Here is a 14,528-nt window from a genome sequence, read left to right as displayed (position 1 = left end):
GAACAAGGAGCACTGTCACCCCAAGGCGGTCTGGGGAAAAATGGCGGGAAAAAGACACTGCCTGTTCTGGGCTGCTGGATAGGAAGGACTGTACTTTATTTATTTTGGAACAATTTATTTAGCAATGAACTTCATGTGGTTCACTTATTATGCCGATACAAAACACTCACTGTGATGTGCTTGGGGTCACACTACATAGCCTACAGACCTGCACACTACTCGTAAATCACCGAAATAATGCAGTACACTGGTGTACAGACACGCAAACAACTCGTAAATTGTCAAAATAATGCATGTAAAACGCTCTGCAATCACGCTTGCTAATCGTCAGCTGTCAAAATTATGCATTGCACAATCTCGCACATGTTCACAAAATAATGCAGCAGACATGCAAACAACACGTCAATTGTAAAAAAATAATGCATTTGTAACGATCTGCAAAGACACTTATAGCGCTTAAACAGCTGCAAAATATGCATGGCACAAAAACTCATTCCATGTAAAAAACGCTTCTGTACTGTCGTCAACCGCAACATATCAGCGAACTCTTCCCTACAAAGGTCCCAAGGCACGCATGTCGGACGACGCACTCACGTCGGTTCCATATGTGGGGCGCCCCTGGGCCACGTGCAAGTGTTTTCCAATGCTGGCACAATGCCTTTCTACCTGTGGTCCAGTGAAGACCTAACAGCCGAGCGACTCACCATCGTAGGCGCAAATAAAAGGTTCTCACTGTTATACTGATGTCACATGTCTATGTAAGTAACAGTCAAGTCGCTCTCTCTGAACACGCTATAGAAATCTGTTGCAATGCTTCCCAGCACAAGGTGCATTGCTCCTAGTGAACCTAATGGGACATGTGAGATGCATCTAGCTGTGCACGTGTTTACTGTGGCTGACATGTAGCTCTCAGAGCTGTCGGTCCAGCAATAGACGTTTGCATAGCGGCTCACCTGTGCAGGTGAAGCTAAAAGGCTGCCAGTGTTATACTGCTGTCACATGTCTATGTAAGCAAGAGCAAATTCTACCTCTCGGAAATCGTAATGTGCTGCAGAAATAGTTAACAGTCGCTTTTATAGGAGCTTTCACGATGTCTCAGCTTTTCTTCATGGAAATTCTTGTCTAACAGGACCTATTTACGAAAATAGCCCAGAATAATGCCGAATGCATTCCTCCTGGTGGTCCTAACGTGGCACCCCATCCATCCTGGAAAGTCTTGCTTTCAACAAACATCTCTGAAACGCAATCGTTCTCACTGCTATATAGAAGCTCTTATGTCCCAGCACAAAGGATGTCTTGCAAATGAATGGAGTATTCTGATCGGCTCTTACTGAAGTTACTCACCAATTTACTGATGCTGCTGGTGTGGAAGCACTATCCGCCTTTTTCTTTCTGCAGACGAGACTTCAAGCGGCAAAACTATTTTGTACAGATCGCCATATTACACTGACAGTTAAACCCTGCAAAAGTGGCCTACAGATCGTCAAATACGGAAAGAGTCTTGCTCAATTAGGCTGTTCTGCCACTAAGGACGGAAGATTGAATATTTTAGCGTGAAACCGATCTCCACGTACCATATCGATGTAATAAACATACAATTCGTATCCTGCGCCATACAATATCATCCCTTTTGCATCATACATGTAGCAATCGACCGCCAGACACTCGTACATATACCGCAAAGACAGACAGTATAAGGCCATGCACAGTATATACTCCTCACAGTACTTGATATTTCCCACAAGTTTACGTGGTCACCCACTGCAGCTGACGGTCACAAGTCATCCACTACCGACGCGTGTCCAGAGTGCCCTCAGTGGACCGAAGTCACTGTTTGAACTGTTGTACAATGGCTGGCCCGTTTCCCCTGGGTGCAAAGATGTTACTGTTTCTAGTCCCAATCTGCTTGCTTATTTGCATTCTACACCCATCTCTAGATGCACAATGTACAGAGCGATGTTGGGCTGCAGATCCACAATTTACCACATCCGAGTTAGCATTCGAATGTGGATCTTCCACGCACTATATATGCAAACTGGTGTTCAGAGTCGGATCCGCCACACGTAACATTTGGGATAGCGCTTCCAGGTGGACCAACCATGTCTTACGTCTGAAGGTGTGTTGTATGTTCGAAGTTGGATCCACCAGTGGGAAGATCTGGTACTGGGAGGTGTCTGTGACACATGCACACACACAGGTACACAGAAAACAGAGCAAATGCATTGCAAATGTGGAATATGTGGGTGGATGCGACTGTATGCAATCGCCTACAGTGATGTACTATGCCTCCCAATCAGATAAATAGTGAATTGCGCTAGGTGTTGGCAGCTGTACTACCAGTTTAGAACACAGAAGGAGAGGTTATGTCAGAACCACATGGGTAGAACTGACATAAAATCGATAGAACTGCGAAAAATGAGTGAAGATAAGTATAAATTGAGGAAACATACACCAAAATGGGGGGGGGGGGGGATCTAGGAAGTACTGCATGTCTTCTTGCTGACACAGAACGATTTGTGCATGGGAACAAGTATGTGACAGCAAGAGGAATCTGAGAAAATGTCAACATGGAAGCAAAGGGAACCATGGAAGCAGTCACGGTTCTAGGCGCGCAGTCCGGAACCGCGCGACTGCTACGGTCGCAGGTTCGAATCCTGCCTCGGGCATGGGTGTGTGTGATGTCCTTAGGTTAGTTAGGTTTAAGTAGTTCTAAGTTCTAGGGGACTTATGGCCTAAGATGTTGAGTCCCATAGTGCTCAGAGCCATTTGAACCATTTGGAAGGAGTCACTTTCTTTTCTGTCGAGGCAGCACTCTGCTGTGTGTCTATTGTGGTAATAGTGATACACGCTGACGTGTTTCAGGAAAACAGAGAACCATCTGCTTCTAAACTTACATGCATATGCATTGAAGGATAACAGAGAGTGGACAGAGTGATCGATTCAGATGGAGCTGTAATAATTTAATAGTTGATTGGAAGGGAGATGATCTTGCTGGTCATTTGAACATTTTTCCAATGTTATGTCAGGGTGCATCAGTCATGTGACATAGCCTGCGTTTGACTTGTATACAACCACGTGTTCTGTATGAGACTTAGAGCACTGTCTAGTGCGATTGTTAACAGCAAACCTCTCGGACATCAGAGGACTTCCATCTCAAGTGTGATGAAATGTCCTTGTTTCGGCACATTCCTCTAAATGAACAAAGATTTATCCAATGTACTCCATTCCATTGTCACATCTTGGGTATAAGATCGAGACTTCAGTTTCATAACTAAGGTGATTCTAAGTTAGCGATAGGTGTTTGTGAGACACTGCAATCCCCATGTATGCATCTGCTTGACAAACGTGCTGTTTACAGAGTTAGTAGCGGCAAGGATGTAATTACACATGTCGAACGCTGCTACTATGCGTTATCTGTTTCCTTATAAGAGGCATTCTCCATTACTAACGATCATTTTATATAGGACTGATGCGGGCATAGTATAATTTCTGAACCACGATCGAATGTGAACAGTGGACGCTATGCATCTCTGGAAAGCTACAATGTGCATGTATCACAGAGAATCGATATTTTAAGGAAGTAGTTTTTTTCATTTTACAGTCTGTTAGAATAGTTTATCATAGACAAACCTGCAAGAAGGATGTATGTCACGTGATGAAAATATATTTCCTACAATGGAATATTAACAGCGCTGCATTCCACAAGACTGATACGTCAGAAATTGAAGCAATGTAACATTATAGCCTGTTTTAAGTGCGGAACCGTGTAGCCTTAGTAGTGCGTGTTTTTATGTTCTCTCTTACCAGTACCCTCCTGGTACTGATCCCAGACACCAGAACAATGCTTTAAAATTCGTAACGTAGTTCATTTACGTAAAATGCTTCCAAATTCATCTTTCTGGAGCTCCATCATGCATGAAAACAACCCATTTCTTGTTCTTCTTAACTGTGTGCTACTACATCACAACTCCTTCAAATGTGTTACTATACACCTATAAGGGGTGATAACCTCCTCGACATGGGAGCATCTGGAAAAATATTGTGCACTTGGATAGGCGAGAACTCGGTAAGCTCCATGCATTCACAAGACGCTGAATGTAGCGCTCTACTTCTGGTCAGCTGCAGATTGAATCTGTAAAGGTCGGGTTGGTGTGTGGGGGGTCTTTCAGTCTCTAATTTCATCTTCTATCTTCGAGAAAGCCCTGTGACTCCCATGCATATAGAGATAGATCATAAATTATGCACTATGCTCGAGGTGCTAGAAATATGTAGAGCGCTGTCTGGTATACATTCATGATGTATACGTTCGAGAATTAACAATGAATGGATGTACTGCAGTCACCTATCTACATTCACAATGATACTCGCAAAGTAGAGAACGGGTTGTTTAGCGATGACACTGAAATTGGGGAACATGCTGTTGCATCTCTGATGACTGTTGAAATTACTGTAAAATTGCTGAAATTTTTCACGCTATCAACTGTGATGCTTATTATTACAGTACATCGATGGTGTCTTTTCCATCCCATCTGTCCACTGGTACGCTATTGGTTATCACATAATGATTGACTAACATCGGTTGTTTGAGATGGAGTAAGAGTTTTGGTGGAGGGGCAACACCTTCTGGGGATGGCTAGCACTGAAACAGTGATCAAGTACATGACTGGAATATGAGGAATCAGTCAAAACAGAGTGCAGAACCATCAGCTATTTAGCGACTGTGACCTATGAGTTTAAATGTAGAGGATGTCATCACCTTCGGACAGCAGTTTGGAAACGCTCCACAACCCTGCCAAACTCTTCCAGTTTCCTTATGTTGTAATTGTCTTTTATTTAAAATCATCCAGTGTGTGTGTGGTGTGTTACGTTAGCAGCAACAACAACAAAATGATTTACACGATGCAACGTCTAGTTTTCTGTGAGAAGCAATGGATCAGAACGTGTTAATGTCATTTTAGAACCTGACACAGACCTCGAAGTTGTGGCGGGAAAAAAACGTATGGCAGTGTACAGAGCGTGTTACAGCAGAAAAAGAAATGTTTCAAACAACGAAAGACGCTCAAAGTGGGTATTTCTTGCGACTTACAGTATAGTTTGTCGGATATGGTCACACTCTTACAGTACAGGCGATGCAACTTTACACTAATCAAATGGTTCAAATGGCTCTGAGCACTATGGGACTTAACAGCCATGGTCATCAGTCCTCCAGAACTTAGAACTACTTAAACCTAACTAACCTAAGGACATCGCACAACACCCAGTCATCAAGAGGAAGAGAAGAGAAAATCCCTGACCCCGCCGGGAATCGCACCCAGGAACCCGGGCGCGGGAAGCGAGAACGCTACCGCACGACCACGAGCTGCGGACTTACACTAATCTGTGCACTGGATCAATACCCGTATATTCAACAACTTGATACCAGCTAGCAGACAGTATTTGTTTTCGATGTATGGGAGGAGAGAGGTGTGGTAAAAATTTTATCAAGTTCTCTATCGGATGAAGTTAGTGGAACTTTTATAGTTCGTAGCCGGCCCGAGTGGCCGAGCGGTTCTAGGCGCTACAGTCTGGAACCGCGCGACCTCTACGGTCGCAGGTTCGAATCCTGCCTCGGGCATGGATGTCTTTAGGTTAGTTACGTTTAAGTAGTTCTAAGTTCTAGGGGACTGATGTCCTCAGCAGTTAAGTCTCATAGTGCTCAGAGCCATTTGAACCATAGGTCGTAATTTTTCTGTGTTAGATGGTACATAATAAGGATGATACCATGTTGGGGTGATATACATGAATGGGCCCTGAGGGATGTGTATCTGCATCAGACTGCAGTACCTGTATGTAGTTTGGGGACGCACCACAATGCAGTAGCAAAATCCTCGTCCTCCTCCCAGTTCCTACACTGCCTATTTTTGTACTACCTCATGTTGCAGGAGCAGGCTTCGTTTGGTGCTGACATTTCACATCGTACACTGTTGGCAGAGCTATGACAACATGTTCCCATTTCCACCAAATGGTCAAAACACGGACCTGTCGCACTAACTCAGGTCACTCTGTTTCTACACAGGTTGCAGGAGGTGGCAGATATAGCTCTCTTCGACTTCTGCTTAGTTCTGACTTAAACTGGAGTGATCACATGCACAAAGCTACAGAAATGGCAGCAGTTGCAAGAGGCATAGGGACTATCTAAAATTTTACTGTAGCAGATAGGTTCGAAAAGGATGACTCCTTTCGAGATATGGGCGTGCCAAAATACGATTCACTAGTGGCTGTAGTCATTAAAAGACTTCTCCATAGGATCAAATGCAGGTATGTAGTTGAATTGAAAGACTTAATTCCAAATCGCAGACTTTCTACCGGGAAGCGTAGCACTAGCGATCTGAAAAGCCTGTATACACTTCTTACGACCTCAATCAGCACACCATCTGCTGTTTGCGATCATTCTCAATCAATGATCACCTATAACACAGTGGATATATTGCAGAACCTCTGACGTGGCACCGAGACAGAATGCATTACTAATACTGGAGGAATATCTAGCAGAGGCATGAGGGAGCTGCAAATACCGTCTTCATACTGCATTCCTTAGCCGAATCACTTTCTAAATTCGGTGATTTTATTACGAGCTTACACAGTCGGCGACTTGTGACCGCACTTTCGGTCTGTTAATTTACATTCCGGCGATCACCGTCTATGTTCAATGCAGCGGTATTTGTCTGGAAAAACCACTTCATTCGAAGGTAATGCCAAGCCATTATAGTTTTACCATGGATACTTGTGTGAACCTATAGAACCAGGAGCGATTGTGATAGTAATATGGTCATTGCGATCGCGTTTTTTAACATATCGCAGTTTGTAAGATGATTAGGCACCTCTTTCTAAGACACAATGATACCACTCTCGGGAAAAATTTATGAGACATGTCGACCCACCGCTGAATTTCGGTCAGTATTATTTCGTATCGCCGGCAATCAGTTATTGGCGAAGTATTATACTTAGTAGTAGCGGGCGCGTGATAGGTTTCCCATGAGCATCAGGCTTATGAAGTATGTGTGTGTTTCCCGACATGTGCAAAGGAAATGACTATGTCCAGTCCTAAGGAAGGTATGAATTTGACGTGGAATACTGCGATAGCAAAGTGAAAAGTATGTCGGGTCATAAGAATGATAAGATATCTCTATTTCCAGAGCCACAGCCATCAGCAGGGTGTATTAACGATTCTTCACACATTGTCGAATGTTGTTCCGTTGAGACTGCAATCGTAATATTTAATTGTAAGTACAGTGATCAAATATGTATGTAGCCAGTTTCCTAGGACGATTCCGTCTAGGGGTGTGTGGCGCGCAGCGGCCGTGGTCTGTGGTGGGAATGATTCTCACTAACAGCAGGAGCCGCTCCAATGGAAAGAGCGATTGGGGTGCAGAAATGTAGGTCACCTTACCATGTCATTCTCTATACGGGCGAATAGCAAACTAATACTTAGTATGTGTTGTACTGCTTTTGTGATCACATGTAAATCTGAGAAGATTCAGTATGGACTTGTGTTTGCACTGGATCATTATTTCCTCCCATGTAAATTGTCTGTTTGACTGCTTCTGCACGTTTCGCGCTTTTATTTAGTTCAGAGAGCACTGATGGTGGTGTGTGCATCTAGCAGGTGGTATCAACACGATGCGTATCCAGTACATTTTTCACTGATGGCTAGAAATGAGTTACAGAGACAATTCCCATATCGCTGGATTGGACGTGGAGGAGATGTGTCGTGGCTGGCTCGTTCGCCACAGTTCACAGTTGATACCACTGAAGTTTTTCTTGGGGGGGACCCGTAAAAGACATTGAAGATATGCGAGAGAGAATTGTCAGAGCATGTGCTTCTATAAGTGCCAAAGTGATAGGGAATACCACTCAATCCATGATAAGAAGATTGCAGCACTGCATTGATACCAATGGTCATCACTTCTGTATGGTCTCACCTTCCGTGTGGTCACACCTTCTGTAAATGGACGTTCATGCCATCTTTTTGACCTTTTTTGACCTTCAAAGATCTTACTTTTACACATCATTTGATTAGTCTTGATAGCTGCTACCAGAAAAGAAGTACCAAACTACAACATGCCATTTAAAAAACAAAGTTGACGTTCATATCTCTGACGCGACCCCAACTAGCAACAAAAAACAAACGTCATATTATGGCCCCTGTTGTCCCATGCAACATTTGCCCCACAAACGTTTCAGCTAATATCATACTTTCAGAGTTATTCTAGGTGGCATTAGTCAGTGACTTACCCAATATAATGTTGGTACACAACTAAATTTGGAAGGAGAATGTGGGATTTTTACTGATGACTGTAATAAACGAAGCGCATAGATGTGGGAAGGAGAGAATCAGAAGGAAGAAGTTGAGGGGAGATGTACAAGCTTCGAATACAAACAGTAAAGTGCAGTCATAGGCAGTCAATATCTGAGACGTCTTGCACTCCCAGTCGAAAGAGTTCATTCAGAGACACATTCATTCTGCAACAGCTTGTCAAAACAGGCCAGTAAGGTGGACAGAGATCCAAAGCACATTGTTGTTCTCAGGACGGGATAGTACAGCTATAGACATGAGGATGCAGGAGGCAACGGAAACCACTGCATTAACCACACAACAAATTGGACAGTTAAAGATAGAAGTCAGTATAGAGAATGGAGTTGTAGGACAAGTAGAGCAAAATATGAAACTGGTAGTCATTCTTAGCATAAATCAGTAAGACTGTATATGAGGCGGTATAACGTCAAGCTAAGGATACAGAGCAGGCTGCTTCATCTAATGCTGGAAATATCCAGCATTATTCGTGCTACAGTGTCATAATCAGCAACTGACCTCCATATGAGTCTAGTAACAGAGTGATTTGACGCCGCACTATAGATTTCTCAGATTAATTATCACTTAAGTCACGTTTTCTCTCGATAGTAATCGTCATGAAACATCCGATTAGCAGTCATTATTTTAAGAGACAGAAGAAAAGAAGAAACTAGCAATACTAAATTGGAAATCTTTAACAAGAAGAAGAGAACAGAGTAGTGATGCACTGTTGTTTGGAGGACCCATCGGGCAGGTACTGCCATCTAACCTCGCGTAACTGTGCCTTCCCTCGCATTGTGTGGGGGTCGTGTCTTACGTTTATCGGCTGAGGATATGTGACTACAGTTGGTCCGTGTGTGGGGTGGATTCATGTTTGAGTTGTATGATGGAAGAAGAGATACATGAAACTCGATGCCAGCACGCAGCTTAGTCGAACAGCACCAAACAGTGCTTAACATCCACATCCGATGGTTGAATCACCATAAAAATGTCACACATTGTTACTCGATGAAATCCTGAGAAGAGATTTGAAGTCTAGTGCACGACATTGGCGCAAAGTGTAGCAATCAGTAACTTCATGCAAATACCTTCCCCAGGCTTGCCGGCCAAATACCAGATGTTAAAATTCTACCAACACCAGATTTCGAACCGGTTACCTCCAATTCTGGCATTACCTCACAGGCGTGCACTACCGATCTCTGTTTCATAGGCGAACACCAGAGCAAAAGCGTGGGACGAATCCTAGATGGACATCGACGACAGACTACATGTTATATTAATCAGCAGTTTACCAGATATCATTCCACGAACTCTTAAGGTCAGCTGCGCGTCAAATGATAGTCAACAAGTATCTCACTACAGCGCTTTTGATAATTACATAATTCTTTCAGCAAAGAAGGTTAAGTAAATATTCCAGAATTCGAATCAAAAACAGCGGCCATCACAAGGAACTTAGACGGAGATTCCTGCTGTTTAACCATGCAGCTTAAATCACTTCATAAAGAAAAGTCTCACATTATGTACCACCAGTGAAGAAGAGCCTGAAATACTACACATGGAAGAGGCAATACTTATGCAAGTCGATTGAAATTCAGTCCACCTGTCCTACTGAAATTTGGAAAACAATAAATTCACTTAAAAATAAGAGCTCGCAAGAAACTGATGGCGTTTCCAACAGAGTACTAAAAGCTTGTTCCCAACAGACAAGTAGCATTTTCAGCCACATATGTAGTAGCTCACTGAAACAGGGCACTTTCCCAGATAGACTGAAATACACTATTGTTAAATAATTGCATTAAAAAGGGGATGGGTCTGATGCTAACAACTACTGCCCAATCTCACTTCTAACAGCTTTATCCAAAATTCTTGAAAAAGAAATGTATTCAAGAGTAGCATCACATAATGTATTCAAGAATAGCATCACATAATTGCAAAAATGAACTACTAACAAAATGTCAATTTGGTTTTCAGAAAGGATCTTCAGCAGAATATGATATTTTTTCACTGATCAAATATTAAGTGCACTCAGTAACCAAACATTACCCATTTGGATATTTTCTGATCCCTCAAAGGCTTTTGATTGTGTGAATCATAAAATTCTTCTAGTTAAGCTGAAGTATTGTGGTATGAGTGGGACAGTGCACAAATGGTTTAACTCATATTTAACTGGAAGAATTCAGAAGTTTGAAATTAACAGTACAGATAGTCTGCAAAAATCAGCAGAGTCCTCTAACTGGTGAGGTATCAATAACGGTATCCCACAGTGTTCAGTCTTGTGTCCCTTATTGTTCTTAATATGTATTAATGACTTGCCACTCTGTATTCATGAAGATGCAACGATAGTTCTTTTTGCTGACGGTACAATTGTAGTAATCGTACCCAACAAAAAAGAAACAGCTGAGGAAATTGTAAACGATGTCTTTCAGAAAATTAAGTGGTTCTCTGCGAATGGACTCTCACTAAATTTTCAGAAAACACAGTGTATACAAATCTGTACAGTAAAAGGCATAACATCACTGATAAATTTAGACCATGAATAGAAGTCTGTTGTTAAGGCAGAATATTCAAAATTTCTGGGTGTGTGCATTGATGAGAAATTTAATTAGAAGAAACATATCGATGATCTTCTGAAATGATTAGGTTCAGCCACTTATTCTATTCATATTATTGCAAATTTTGGTGATAAACATATCAGTAAATTAGCCTATTGTACCTATTTCCATTCACTGCCTTCACACGGCATCATATTTTGGGGTAATTCATCATTAAGGGAAAAGGTATTCATTGCACAAAAGCGTGAAATCAAAATAATAGCTGGAGCACACCCAAGATCGCCTTGCTGAAATTTACTTAAGGAACTCGAGATATTCACAGTGCCTTCGCAATACATCTATTCACGTATGAAATTTTTTATTAATAACCCATCCCAATTAAAAAATAACAGCGAAGTGTATAGCTACAACACTAGAAGAAAGGATGATATTCACTACCCTAGGTTAAATCTGACTTTCGCACAGAAATGTGCGAATTATGCTGCCACAAAAATCTTCGGTCATTCGCCAAATAGTATTAAAAGTCTGACAGAGACCCAACCAACATTTGTCACGTTCCACATCATTACGAAATGTCGTATTCATGATCTATGAAACAAGTATTAATGTAATGTGATAGTTATCCGGGAAGAATCGCACGTTTCGTAGTACATAAACAATGAGTTGTGCGATTAGCTCCCGCGATACCGAGCACAGAAATCGCGTGTCACGCTGACTAGGAGGCTGCCCTATCGCTGACGAAATTCATCTGACACGTAGATGCAAGCCCGCCGGCTTTGAACTGCTACTTTTATCTCCGGGGAATTCCTGTCGCGCGGGTGCTGAGTCACCATTGCCTAATGTCGGCTTTTGTTTTACCTCTTAACAGTAGAAAGCACTACGAGTTTCCGACTTCGATTGGTTTTCTACGCCCACGCTCTTGACATGGAGTACACGAAATAGTGCGTTCAGTAGTAAACAAGTTCGTTTCGAATTATTATTATTTTGCTTAGTTGCTAGACACGTTTAAAGAGTCAGGAAAATCTTTTTTAAATAAAGGTAAATTTTGTTGCCATTAATGACTTTTGATAAACTTAATACTTGTAATAGTTACTTTTCCAGTTCTAGACATACGAAAGACGATGTTGCTTTTGGCCAGCAAGCTAATGTGATCGGTATCGCGTTTTCGTAGAAGTTGGAACAGTAGAAACTCGTGTACAGGTTAGGTATTTTATATTAGAAGAAACACATCGATGATCTTCTGAAATGATTAAGTTCAGCCACTTATTCTATTCATATTATTGCAAATTTTGGTGATAAACATATCAGTAAATTAGCCTATTGTACCTATTTCCATTCACTGCCTTCACATGGCATCATATTTTGGGGTAATTCATCATTAAGGGAAAAGGTATTCATTGCACAAAAGCGTGAAATCAAAATAATAGCTGGAGCGCACCCAAGATCGCCTTGCTGAAATTTAATTAAGGAACTCGAGATATTCACAGTGCCTTTGCAATACATCTATTCACGTATGAAATTTTTTATTAATAACCCATCCCAATTAAAAAATAACAGCGAAGTGTATAGCTACAACACTAGAAGAAAGGATGATATTCACTACTCTAGATTAAATCTGACTTTCGCACAGAAATGTGCGAATTATGCTGCCACAAAAATCTTCGGTCAGTCGCCAAATAGTATTAAAAGTCTGACAGAGACACAACCAACATTTGTCACGTTCCACATCATTACGAAATGTCATATTCATGATCTATGGAACAAGTATTAATGTAATGTGATAGTTATCCGGGAAGAATCGCACGTTTCGTAGTACATAAACAATGAGTTGTGCGATTAGCTCCCGCGATACCGAGCACAGAAATCGCGTGTCACGCTGACTAGGAGGCTGCCCTATCGCTGACGAAATTCATCTGACACGTAGATGCAAGCCCGCCGGCTTTGAACTGCTACTTTTATCTCTGGGGAATTCCTGTCGCGCGGGTGCTGAGTCACCGTTGCCTAATGACGGCTTTTGTTTTACCTCTTAACAGTAGAAAGCACTACGAGTTTCCGACTTGGATTGGTTTTCTACGCCCACGCTCTTGACATGGAGTACACGAAATAGTGCGTTCAGTAGTAAACAAGTTCGTTTCGAATTATTATTATTTTGCTTAGTTGCTAGACACGTTTAAAGAGTCAGGAAAATCTTTTTTAAATAAAGGTAAATTTTGTTGCCATTAATGACTTTTGATAAACGTAATACTTGTAATAGTTACTTTTGCAGTTCTAGACATACGAAAGACGATGTTGCTTTTGGCCAGCAAGCTAATGTGATCGGTATCGCGTTTTCGTAGAAGTTGGAACAGTAGAAACTCGTGTACAGGTTAGGTATTTTGTATTCAGAGCAGTGGACTGCTATATTTTGCGCCTGATCAGGTCTGTCAAACCATAATAATAATAACTAATAAAACAATTTAATCAAATGAACAATCTGCAGATTGTTATAAGTATCTTACCACAATGTATGTGATTCACAATTAAAGGCAGATTTCCCATTTACTCAAGACGTGTATACAGTTCTAGGGTCAACTGAACATTCCGACACCGTGACGTAATGATATTGAGATATCATACATACACACAGGGTTAGTCAACAAAAAACTGACAATATTTTTTGTGCCTACATTATTTTTTGGCATGTTAGATATAGTGACAAACTGATCTATATCTTTGTTTAGATAGAAAGGTGACACTTTGTTTATTGAAAGGTTAAGTTAGTCTCAGTTCTGTGAACTTCGTAATTATTCTCCGGTAAGAACGGCATAAAAATCTGAAGGGGACAGTTTTTGCAGGTCTCCGAATAGAGTATGTATGGAATCACGCGGATATACGTACGTAACCGATCGCAATATGGCCACGAACTCAGCAGGGATGTTATGTGGCGAATGCGATGCAGATTTTCTTTGAAGCAGCGCTGCCTTAGATCCATGTGTGATGGTGGTTCCGAGGCTGCGCGAACAGTTGTCATTTCTCTTTACGCAACTGCAGCGAATTGTATATTTCCACCTAATCCCTTCCGCTGTATCTGGACGAGTCCCAAAATTCTTTCTGTCGCACTTCCCTGGCTTTAGCACTTGACTCTTTGTATGCAATCCGTAGCTGAGTTCCCCCATTTCGCCAGCGGCCTCTCTGGCCAAAACAGCTTCCGTTTCGTTTCTCTTATTGTTGCAGTCTGCCCTACCTCTGCAACAATGTTAAGCCATGCGCAAAAGAATTTCGCTTCTTACGCAATGCAAATGCTTGAGGGTAGAATCCACCGTTTATCAAGCGATAAAATGATTTGTAATTGGACCAACGAACTGTGCAGTTTCGTAAAGTTCCAACGAAATCGCCAATAAAATTCATATTACTGTTTTGGAAGAAAGGCAGCATGTTTAAAGTATGAAGTTTTGTCGACAATAAGATCATTAGAGGCAGAGCACAAGCACAGACTGGGGAAGGATGGGAAGGAAATTGTACGTATATTTCAAAAGGAACCAGCCCAGCATTCGCCTTAACCGATTTAGGGAAATTCAGGGAACTTAACACATGGCAGGATATGAACCGCTGCCCTCCAGAAGGCGAGTCCATTGTCTGACCTCAGCACCATTTCGCAGGATACT

This window comes from Schistocerca serialis, chromosome 6 (assembly GCF_023864345.2).
Source record: "Schistocerca serialis cubense isolate TAMUIC-IGC-003099 chromosome 6, iqSchSeri2.2, whole genome shotgun sequence".
In the NCBI taxonomy this organism is placed as follows: Eukaryota; Metazoa; Arthropoda; class Insecta; order Orthoptera; family Acrididae; genus Schistocerca; species Schistocerca serialis.
This window is presented reverse-complemented; position numbering follows the sequence as displayed.